General features: G+C 35.7%; 1 protein-coding gene across 1 annotated transcript in view; it reads right to left on the bottom strand.

Moving 5' to 3' along the window:
• Window positions 1–13,021, bottom strand: part of Dach1 (dachshund family transcription factor 1) — a 377,485-nt gene that overhangs the window by 363,553 nt on the left and 911 nt on the right. The window lies entirely within an intron of this gene.

Here is a 13,021-nt window from a genome sequence, read left to right as displayed (position 1 = left end):
TATTATTTTTAAAAAGCACCAAATAAAAGGAAATTTATTAACCGATGTTCAATTCATTTACCATAGTTGTTACTAATAAGGACATAGGAACTTCACAACAGTTAAAGGGAGGAGGGTAAAACAACCCTCAACTGCTAACAGCACATTAACAAAGTAGAGAAACGAAAGACACTTTTCTTTGGATTTCAGCCTTGTCATTTCCAATTTTCTGCTCCTTGGACATGCTTGTATTCAAATTCTGGAACATCTATTCAGCATATCAATCCTAATTAGACAATCTGGGTCTGGAAAGGATGAGAGCTGGGTCATTTGCATAATTTAATCATAAATACTCAGTGATACATATTTCCAAATGCATTTGTACAATTATCTTTTCATCCTTGGGGCAATGGTATTAATATGATTAGGCAATATTTCTGGAAAAAACAGACAAGTATGCACTCTTTTTAACTGCAGCTTAGGGCGATATGAAAAATTAATTAATTTCTGAAGAAAATCAATTTCTCTACGTGACCACATTAGACATTGCTAAACCACAACTCAGAAACCTCTCTCAATCTCTACATTTTATCAGGCCCTTCTAAATTTTGATTAGTATGTGACCAACTGGGGAGAAACACTGGTAATGTTTCAAAAAGCATCTTAAATTTTGAAGAGACTTTTCTGATTCCTTTCTTTTCAGCTACAACACTCCTCCACTTTAATGTGTTGTTATTTAACCAGTCAATGAGAAACCTGTGCTTTGGGTGAGAGCTGATCTTGAGTGATCTTTTATTAATGTACATTAACAGATTTCAAGGACAAACAGGATAAGGTTACTTTTGAAATGGTTTCTCAAGACATGGATTTATTTTCATCTAAAGTAATCTTAATTCACATGAGACTGTTATTAAGAAAAATTAGATGGGCCAAGTCATCTCAAAGAGTAACCTCTATCATAAGGAAAACGTTGTAACATCCTGGGTAGAGATTGAAGAACCCAGGTGGCTAATCTGATTTTTAGTAAGAGATTCTGCTTTGTATGTTAATTCGTAGAAAAGAAAAGAGGTGGCATTTGTGAGTTTAAATGCACTATTCTTTTCAATCAAATGAAAAAGTAGAAATTACTGCATGCAAATATGCAGTATTCATTTAATTTGCATAAAGGTGCTTGAACAAATTTTTGATTCTAACAAGCTCATTTTTCATGCGTTTTGTCTTTCATCCTAATCTAGCATCTGTCATTCCTTTTTGAAGTTATTATCGGCCCAATTCCCTCTTGGGCATGGTTGCTGGGTGACCGGTATCTTAGCACCCACTTTGACAGGAACAGATGTGAATCTGATCAAGAGATTTCCCAGGGGTACCTGAAATCACAAACAACTTTTGTGAAAAACAAACAGCATTCCTGTCATGGACCCTTATTTAACCCACTACCCCCAAAAAGAGCAAAGAGTTTACTCCAGATCAAATATTCGCTTTTGATTTTTATTTCCTAACATTAGAATAAGCAACTTTAATTTTAAAAAAGAAATTTTATTTTCACACTGATAAATTTGGTCTTAACAGTTCAAAAGAATTGAGTTTAGTTATAATTGGCTAAATGTTGATAGGTGAATTATATAGTAAAGTGTTTTTCTTTTATTTAAAAAATTCTACCAAGCTAAGAGATTACTTTTGATAACTGAGATAATAGGGATATTTAAGAAGATGAAATTTGATTTGGTGTCTGAAAGCTTAGTGTTTGGACAACTAAGGATTGCTCTAAAGAACTGCCTAAAAAATAAAAGTTTCGTCCTTCTCTGAATGCATTTTGTAGCAAGATTTTTAAAGCTGATTCTTTTCCCAGTTCTCATGGCACGGGTACCATCAATCATTATTGGAAATAGAGCTGCAAGGTGCCACTGGAAGACAAAAAGGGTCATAGAAATTTCATATCATCGCCATTACAAAAATCAGAATAGGTTGTCTCTCATGAAATAGGTTCTGTAAAACAAACATAATGATCTTATGATCCACTTACTTTTCCTCCTTCCACTGCAGAGAAAGTGGAGTGCAATGGCCATGGCAAACCACCATGAGAGAAGTAGGGACAAATTTTTAAATTAAATATATAATCAGATATTTGTATTTTATAAGTATAACAAGACACTGACGTTAAGAAACAACTTGAACAATTGGCTTAACTTTTCAACTTTATTAAAATAGTAATTGTAAGCTTATTATTAGTGCTTTTGCTACATAGAAAGCATTCCTCTTCACTCTGTATATGTATATATAAATATATGTATGTGTATATAATTCATATACAAATATATATTCATGTGCTCATGTGCTTAAAACACTAATATTTTCTCCTCTCCTTGATAGCAACTACTTAGGATAGCTAGCTCTGTGATGCACCTTCCAATGGAAATTTTAATACTTCATTCTCTCCACTCCAAAAATGAATGTATTATTACCATTCTTATTAGGAATTTTTATGTTTGGTTTTTGTAAGGAAGTAATAGCTTATCCAAATGATTTTTACAAATATCACATGCAGAAAGAAGTGAAGGTTGTTGAAATTCTTTAATTTTTAATTGGAAAAGGTATTTTGTCATCAACTAAAATTCAATGATGAGATCATTAAACCCTCATAATTATAATAGCATACATAGGTATGTTGCTTCACCACTTATAAATTCTTCTGGAGTATATAAGAATTAAATCAAATAAAGTATATAGAGAAATCGATCTTCATGGTATAATCTAGTGGTGGTCATATAATAATATTAGCTTTATGAGTAAAAAGATTATGAGCGTTCCCATTTATGTCCATTATAATTTGCCTGTATGTTATAGAGCATTTTGATATTCCAGAAACTAAGAAAACTATGAAGCATATCTAAAACTCTTTATTTTGAATAAATACTTAACTTCACTTTTCAATTCTACGTAGCTAAATCCAAGTAACATGAAAAATAACTTATGTACTCCACTTATCACTGTCTTTGCTTATTTTAATTAGTTCCTAAAGCATGTTATAGAAACTCCTTGGGGCAGCATAACTGAAAATAAAGTAAGAACTATATCCATATAAAGTGTGATACAAAGAAAAATTAAATATCCTCATATAAGACTTTTTTTCCCTCTGAAATGTTATAACAAGAAAGTTCCCTTTAAGATTCTTCTTTCACTTGATCTAATTGATTCATGGACATTAATTAATTCAACAGCAAAAAACAAATGTTTTTACATTCCATATAAATAAATTTGTGTTTAAAGTCCTTAAATCTAGGATATATGTGTGAATATATATATGTATAATGTACATTTTTTTAAAAAATTAACACCTTAAAAAGCTTCAAAATTTTTATGAAACTTTGGCTTATGGTGAAATATCACTGATTGGTAATATTTTTTTAATTTCCTGAAAATATCAAGTTACTAAATATGGTAGCCAAACAGCTGTAAAAAGAAAAAAAAAATCAAATTTGACCCAGAAGTCTCCAATATTAAGGTTTGAATTGGGATCAGTTCATTTCTTTCCCATGGGGTAACTTGTATAAATGTAATTCTATGGTTTCATAAAAGCAGGTCAAGTTTCTATCCCTGGGGGTCTGTTGGCAATTTGAAGCATGGAAGCACTGTTCGTGGCTACAAGTTCAAATCTGCATGTACTCTCAATAGTATAGAGAAAATAATCAGCCAACAACAGAGGTATATCCAACTTTGATTATCATAGTTACTTCTCAGAGCACACTTAATGGGTAAGAATAAATGTATCAGAGTGCATAAGCCATAAAATACTCTGAAACCATTTGATTGTTTTTATTTTTAGGATATGTGCATACCAAATGATGGAAAAAGCATGTTAAATGCTTCTACACAGATCAGAACATGCAGAGATGAACTTCTTATTATATATATATATATGTATATATGATAAATGTATATATGATATATGGATATAATGTACCATGTGTACATTATATAATGTACCATGTATACATGTATAATAAGTATATATAAGCCATATGTATATATATATGGCTTATTTTTTATACACACATATATAATATATTTACACATATGTGGTTTATTTATTATACAGCGGGTTCTGAATCTTTCTTAAAATTCCATAAGCTTTAACTGAGGTTTAAACTTTAAAGTGGACAATATCTTATAAGCTCCTTTCTAATTCTCCTTTCTAATTTGCAAAAAGTATATGTCTGCTTGCACTTTTACCAATGATGTAAGGATTTGACAAATGCCATGGAATGATTGAGAAGGTAATTGATTTCAATTTAAATGGACCTTTACCAGGTGTTTTCAAAGACAATTACAATCTACTGCAAGATGTGGTAATATACATCTCCTCATGTAGACCTGGAGATTAACCCACTGACCTTTTTCCTAACTCATCTCATTGATGGCAAAGCTTTTAGAAGCCACTTTATTTTAGGCTGTAAAATTATTTTTTCTATCATTACCCACTGATTCTAAAAGGTATGTTTGCCCTAAAGTGCAAGAAGCAATGAGATAAACCAATAAAAAAAAATAGAAAATTTGTAGTTATTCAGTACATTCCAGATTTTTAGTAATGGCTTAATATCTACTTCATACAAAAGAAAAACATAGTTCTCCCATACATATTTTTAAATAGAGAATCAATCAACCTTGTAGTTATCTTAAGAACAATGATCTAAGAAGCTAGTTAAGATTTTAATCACTGTGCTCCTAAAAGTATTTAAGTAGAAATTATTGCTTTACTCTAAAATTAGTTTTAAAGTAACATATGTCTTCTATGGATTATACCTCTATACATTATAAAAAAATCCAATTTCATTGTTTTGTTATTGTCCCATAGCCATATGTACTAAAGTTGTATGAATATGTACATGTAAATATACACATACATGTAGAGGCTTTGCTCCCAATGTGTTATAACCATTTATAGCATGGATACATAATGAACTAAGATGTACATAAATAAAATATACATAAATAAAAATATGCATCTAGAAATCTCTAACCCACTGACAGAAACAATCCATTCTCTGTACACACAGGAAGATCCACTCTAATGTAAAATATGTGACTGGGCTGGGTGCTAGTGGTTCATGCTTGTAATCCTACCTACTCAGAGGCTGAGATCTGAGGATTGGCTTCCAAAGTCCCCAGGCTGGAAAGTCCATGAGGTTCTTATCTCCAATTAACCACTATAAAGCTTGAAGTGGAGCTGTGGCTCAAGAAGAAGAGTGCCAGCCTTGAGCACAAAAGTTCAGGGACCATGCCCAGGCTCTGAGTTTAAGCCCTAAAACCAGTACACACACACACACACACACACACACACACACACACACACACACACAGTGACAAAAGTTCTATACATTGTTCTTTAAAATTTAAGGTACTATTAAAATTACAAAGTGCCTAACTCAAAATATGTAATTCATGAGACATTAATGAAATTTAAAAAAATTAAAGATTTTGGTCAATGACCCTATAGATTACTCCTTTTTTATCTTTTGAAAGTGTATTCTCCTAATAAACATTACTATCACTTTTACTAAAAGAAAATTCTAAACATAAAGTAGAAATCAGTACATTTTAGCAGCACTGTAGTAAGTTCAAAGCTTTCAACTTCCAACTGGTTTACTTCATTACGCATTAATAAAATGTTTTTGAAATATCAGACTATGAGTAATACAGTCCCTTTATTGTTGCTGTTAATAAAAAAAATTCAAGATATACTTCAAGATGTTAGCAAAGTATCTCCTATGCTCAACAAGTGAAGAAAATGATTTTTTCCTTGACTGACATATTCTAGAGATTTATTATCATTTATCTAAGATATGACCAGTATGCCTTAGATGGAATAAAACGTATTTAACCACAAATGTTTGTATGTGCTTCCAGTAGTCTTCTTTCAGGGATACACTTTCCTGAGACACACAAGAATGTAAGATCAAACAAGTAAGGTTATTTTTCCCTAGTGAGATAGAAAGGGCAATCTAATTATTTAGAAACATTTGTATTATATAAAGTTAAACATACTTTAACACTGTCCACTTTTCAGATGTTATGCTTACTTCACCATGCATTGTATTAAGGAAAGAAAAGCATTTGTCAATTGTTAAATGTGACTCTTCAAAAATTAGCCAACGTGTTCTGTTGCTTTATGAAAAATGTCTTAATAGTATATCCAGTTTTATCAAATATAAATACTTTCACATTTTTCTAAAGGATTCTTAAAGGTCTACTACTGTTTTGTAAAGCATATCTCTTACTCCTCTTTCCTAAGTGAATTTTGTATTCTTTTACCAATAAAATGTAACATCAGTCTACCCTCTGCTTCTCTGTATTCAATGTTTGAAGATTTCCCAACTAAGTGAGATCATGCAGTAATTCTCTTTCTGTGCCTGGTGTCTTTCAATTCAACTCCTTGGTAGAATATCATCACTAGGTTTCAGGTATTGTATTCAACCTGCACAAGGATTATTTGTTTTAGCTTCTTCTATTGAATATCATATATCCTACACACACACACACACACACACACACACACACACACACACACACACCTCTTTTCCTCTCTCCTCCCTTTCTTTCCTCCCTCTTGCCTTTCCTCTTCCCTTTCTCCCCTTCCTTTCTCCCTCCCTTCACTCCAGTAATTCCCTCCTCCCTCCATTCCTTCCTCTTCTTCTCCTTCTATTCTCTCTTCCTCTCTTCCTCCCTTCCTCCCTCTTCTTCCTTTCCTCTCTCCCCCTCTCCCTTTTCTTTTCTCTCTCCCTCCCTCCTTTCTCTACATCATCATTCTCTAAACTATTTTTTTTAAAAAAAGGAACTGGCTATTCCATGTCTAGCAGTGCCACATAGATTAGAGCACATTATTATACTTATATTAAAATAAGACCAACTAACCTAACTAATGTACTATGACCTAACTAATGTACTATGTCATTACATAGTACATTTTCTAGTTTAATTAGTTGTTTTGACAACTTTCAGTCCCTGCAATCATATATGCTTTAATTTATAGAAGAATCCTGCTTTGAAATCCTGGATCCATCTCAAGGCATTTTGGATCAGAAACCAATGGACTCACACAAAATTCAGCCATTGACAAATCTAGGATCCAATTTAGAAAGCTCAAAAAGTGAAGTTGTGTAAATTGAGGGAATAAAATTGTTCTTCTCTTAGGAAAGAAATCTGTGCCAGAATATACCATGAAATTTAAAATGCTCTTGGTTTGAAACCAATGACTATGAATCAAATGATGATTCAGGTCATTTTCTAAAATGTCTAACAATAGCTCATCACACTAAAAATATTGTATGCTTGATATTCTTGTTTTCTGAACCAAGAATTTGATGTTGTGGTAATGAATATCTTCTAGTATATAGCATAATCCACCAAAACAAATAAAAGGTGTTTATTTTGTTTTTTTTGTTTTTTGTTTGTTTTTTTTACAAAACAGTTATTATAGCATAAAATTACTTCCCATTAGGAATACTTTTGACAAATCAAGGAAGAAAGTAAAGAAATTTGAACAGAATGCAAGTTTGCACAGCAACTTTCTATGTCTGAAAGAAACACATGTATGGAGACCTTGAAGTTCTGATAGTACACGTACCTAAGCTCCATTAAGTAGTCTTTTAATTCATTATTTTTTACTTTAAAAAATTAATCAATGAACATAACATCATAGAGAAGGAGCTTGTAAATGCAGTCTCAAAGCCTGAAAAAGTAAATGTTGTCTTAATATTTAAGTTGCAGCCTTTACGTAAGTATAACATATATCTCAAACTGACCAATCAGGATGCATTACCTCGGTGAAGAAAAAGGTGCATTGAACATAGACTAAAAGTTGGTTTTTATAACAATTCAAATATAAAATTAAATTTTATCTTAATTACATTCCAAAATACCCTTTTAAAAGTGTATTATCTTTTTAAAAGTGTATTATTTGAGGTGGCTTTTTTCTGTGTTAACAGTGTGCAGATAATATATATTTAAAAGATAATATTCAAAGTTTAGTAAAAACAGAAAAATCTTAAAATAAATATGTTCAATGAAATCTAGAAGACTCACCTGTACTAGATAGAAGGCATACATTAAATTAACTTCTTCAGACAAGGATTCAAAGAAAGACAATTTATTACCTGTGAGAGTCTCATTTCCTATTACATTTTGCAATATTTCTTTCTATGTTGCTAATACATTGTTTCATGACTATTTTACTTCATTGACAAAGGAAATTCTATGAGTTGAATAAGATAACTTGAAAAGGTAAAATAATACTAATTGGTAGTCAAATCACAAATTGTTCTTAAAATGGTTGCACATTAAACTAATTTACACATGCTACTTACATTCCAGAAACAAAACAGCAAATGAAAACAAGACAGCATATTATGTTTGTGAATGCTGGTGAATCAAATGTAGCAAATTGCCAAAGAGAAGAGTGATGTATGTTCAAATCATGCCAAGACTGTAATCAATATTGGGTATCATGTCTCTAGGGATTTGGGGAGGTAAGCAGGGCAAAAAGAGGGTGGCTAATATTAGTCAATAATTTACTTGCAACGTCCAAGAGATATAATATGTTAAACATAAGAAGAATTTTAAAGTTTTGTATCCAATGTCAAAAACTGCAAGGAATCTCTGGGGAGGGGAGATGCCTGTCTTGTAGTTTATTCTAGGTAAGTGAAGCTGTGTAAGATAAAATATCATATGTGCAAATCAAATTTCTTTCCTGGACATTAGTAATAAACTGTAGAGTTCAAAAAAGTAAAGCATCTTTGTAGTCCTGTGCTCTATTGCCAGTAATGATGATGATTTTATTGGAGGCCAATTCCAGGGAAAACAACAGGTTTGAAAGATATCCAAAAAACTTAAGGAATTTGTTTTCTGTAATACCATGTAAACAATGAACAATAAATGTAAAACCTAGAATTTCTCATACCTATTTCACATATTAATTATTAAACTATAATTTTCTAACCTTTTAAAATAGAAGTAAGTTGCAGTATCAAAACAACTTCCAGATTTTATGCCCTAGCCTTCTAGTCGTGGTGTATTCTTCTAGAAACGTTATAAAATGAGACACTAGGCTTTATAGGAACCATTAACCTACTGTAATACAAAACTTCAAAAGCATAATCTCTCTTTATATGAACTAATCCTTGAATTTTTCTGTGCCAAGTGTCATAATTATCTGTTAGAAGTAAGTGAATCTACATTTTGTTGTTTCTCTAGGCACAAATCAGTGTGACTGAAAAACAGGCAAGAAGAGAAAATTAACTGGAGATGGTTCCCGCTTTCTATCTTTATTAACCCCTGACAAGAAAAATAAAGCTAAGAGTTGGGGGAGTGGGAATCCTGTTCTTCTTGCACTTAACTTTTATTCATAAAGGGCTTGACAAGTCTTTCAATTTTCTGTCCATGGATGGTATACATCTATATTCATATAAAATATCTAATAAAGCTAACTGGAAATCTACTCATAGAAGCTAAAATAAGACCCTGAAAGAAAACAATCTTCTGACAATAGTCAAAGAAATGAGCATTTTAGACTTGATGCAAGAGTCACTTTATATTACATAAATTCACAGGACGTGAATTCTAACTCAAATCTACAAACAAGCAATTGACTCATAGTATGTATATAATAGCTGTTCTTCATGTTGCTGTTATTTAATAGTCAAAAACTGAATTTTGCTCACGTAACTAATGTTTAGTTTTAAAATAATAACTGGAGAAAACTGATCAAGGTCAGATTTTGCCTTTCGAGAACTTTAAAATATATTTCCATACATTTTCTTTCATGGTTTGCGAACTGAACTTTCTAGCTTTCCTATCCAGCAGGTGAGTTTCTTTTTAATTTACTTGTAATACTGACAGATGGCTTCAACATGCACTCCAGTTTTCATAGATAGCATACTAATACAATAGCCCCAAGCAAACTAAATCTAGTCTAAGGTTTGCTGCTAACTTATTGAGCCACTTGGAGCTCATTTATGAAGCTTTGCCTTTCTTTACATCTTTTCTGCTCCTCTGATTGCTTCATTTGAACATTACAAAGATTCATAATTTTATATATATATATATTCTTTAAATGCTAAAATATGCTCCTCTCATACACCATCTACACTCTATATAATACTCTATGCAACCAACAGACATAATTTTATACAGTTTTCCTTCTGGCAGTTTCTATTATTCTCTGCATTAATGATTCTCTTATCCTGTTAAGTAACTATAGCAGAAACCAGCATGAACAAAATCAATGTAAATAGTTGAATGGAAAACAACCCATAACGTAGGCATGAATTGTACTTGAATGAAAAATAATTTTAGTTTCTAAAATTTAACATGCAGAACATGTAGGCTGTTGATTCCAAAATAAAAACTAATAGCACTTGCAATCAACATCAAAAATAATAATGCCTTACAATGAAACTAGCATATTTTTGATAAGAGAGAATTCAAATGTCAATTTTCTATTTCCTTAATGCAGAGATGGTAGAATTCGAGTAGATATCTGCAACCATGTATTTTCGTGTGTTAATGCCTACAATACTTGCATGTTAAATACATGTTAAATATTTAAGTAAGCTTTTTATTTTATACAAAATCAAAATTCAATACTGTCAACCCATTTTCCATACTGAACTTAAAAATAACCTGACAGAGGATTTTTAGAGCAACACGTTTAATTACAAAGTGTTAAGGCCAGGTAATTAAAGTATAATTAGAGTAGTGATGAGATATATTCGAGGGAATAAACAGTTCCATAGAATTGAACTTATCTTGGCTCTGCAAGTTTAAACTCCAGAGTTGTTAGGAACCTCAGGGAGTTTTAAAAATTTAGTTTATAACTTTAAAAAAAATTCTTCTTGGTCCATACATTAAGAACTTGAACTCAATGTCTAGGAATTTCTTTTTTAGAAAGATTGCTTTACATTGGTTATAACATTAATTATTACGCAATCATTGGATGGTGTTTTCTCAAGCAGTGACACATGTGTGCATGCCAGTGTATGTAAAACAGCTACTGATTACCTGGTACAATGCATGCCTTAAGAAACACACAAAGAGAATTTGGATTTGAAGAAGAGTGGCTCTATCACTTGAAAAGAGAAAGGCCAGAATTTCACCAATTCATTGGATAGTGAATTTCACAGCAATCATGCCGAAAGTGACTTCAAATTTTATCTAACCATTCTTCCGAACAACTCCAGAACAATATTCTGTCCTGGTTCAAATAGTATTAACAATAGATGTGGGGCAAGTATTTGATATTCTTAATGACCAAGGCCTCCAATCATGTGGCTAAATGGTGTTCAGTGATATTGATTTCCCCCTCCTCCCCCACCCCCCGCATTCTTGCTGCCACCTGTCCATCCCCTTCTGGAAGGGCTTATGCCCCTAAGATACTTTCAATGAAGTTCGAATACGGAAACACACCCATCCCATGTGCAAAATGGCAAATAAGCACGGAAGAGAATTTCTGGATAGGTCACACAGTAAGACGATTGCTGGAATAGACTTCGAGTTTGATTTTGTTTAACAGTCTCTTCTGGCCCTGGAGAGAGGAATCCTTGTCCCAGGAAGAACTAGCAGCGTTTTCATCTGCATTTCCCTCTGGTATCCCTCCTTCCCACCCTCAGTTTCCCGGGCTGTTACAGAGCTCACTCACGAGGCTCCCTTCCCCCGCCCACCCCCGTCTTTAAGCTTATTTGGAGGCTAGCAAAGTTTCCGCGCAAATTGCGAGCCCAGTTCCCACGTGCGTCGCTGCAGGTCTCCAACTTTCCCCATTCACTCTCTTGCCCGGGAAGTTCTGAACTTTTTTTCCTTCAGCGCTTCCCTGAAGCGAGCAGAGGAGGAGGGGGACAAAAGCGGACCGGGGAAAGGGGAAGGAGCGATGCACGGCTTCTACCCCGAAACTCCTCGAAGTTGCCCCACTCCCGCCCCCTCTCGGTAGATCCTCCCCCACGGAAAGTTCATTAGCATAAAACTGGTCGGGCCGGGCACCCACTCTCCAGCGCCAGCGAGCGCGCGGTGGGGGTTCCGAGGCCCGGCACACAGGGTTCAGGTCTGCGGGGTATCCCGGGGCCCAACGTGCACCTGCTGTCGGTGTGAGCTAGCCTTAAACGCGGAGAGAAGCAAAGAAAGGAGGGGGGGGGGAGTCCTACTTTATGTGTGTAAGACGGAGAAAGACCAGAAACGAGAGAGAGAGAGAGAGAGAGAGCGCGCACTGTAATTCCTTGCCCATCAGCTTCCACGAATCTGGCAACGGGTCACCTTCTCTCCTAAAAGGAAACCCGATGGAGCCCTCCTCGCATCCAGCTTTTTTTTCCTTTGCACACGCACACGCTCGCCCGCGGACACACGCACACATGCGCGCACACGCAGACCCCTCCCCTAGACAGGCTTCCCCGGGGGACTTGGGGCAGAACTCGGGGGCAGTCCTCTCCCCCCCCCCACCGCCCCGCCGCCCGCGCCCCGGGACTGCCCCGGGGGCCTCAAGGTCTGGAGTTTTCCTTCCCCTCCTGACCTCGGAGTGCCCTCCTCCGCTGCCAGCCCGCTCCCCGGACTTCCTAGTGGGCCCCTCGCCGGGAGCGTGTCTCCCGGATCCCCAAACCCTGCCAGGCAGGGTCATGACCTCTCCTCCCTACCCCCACCCCCACCCCTCGCCCATCGGGAGGTGCTCCGAGGTGGCGGTGGAACTCAGGTGCCGAGGGGGGAGGCTTGGAGGGGGGAGATGGATCGAAGGCCGCCGGGCCCGAGGAAAAAAGGGGGGGCTGCAGCTCCGGGAGAGGCGCGCGGCGCTCCCCTCCTTCCCGCGCCTCCCCAAGTCCCTCCCCAGGAGCGCAGCCCCAGCGTCCCCGGCGGGTGTGGGGGCCGGCGGGATGGGAAGAGGCAGGCCTGGGCCGGGGTGTGGGTGTGTGTGTGGGGAGGGGAGCACCAACTTCTCAGGAGGTCGGGCGCGGCCCCGGGCGCCCCGGTGGAAAGAGAGAGACGGAGCGGGGAGCGGGCGGCGCTCGGCAGG

The sequence above is a fragment of the Dipodomys ordii genome, unplaced genomic scaffold (genome assembly GCF_000151885.1).
Source record: "Dipodomys ordii isolate 6190 unplaced genomic scaffold, Dord_2.0 Scaffold1, whole genome shotgun sequence".
NCBI lineage: Eukaryota > Metazoa > Chordata > Mammalia > Rodentia > Heteromyidae > Dipodomys > Dipodomys ordii.
This window is presented reverse-complemented; position numbering and strand designations above follow the sequence as displayed.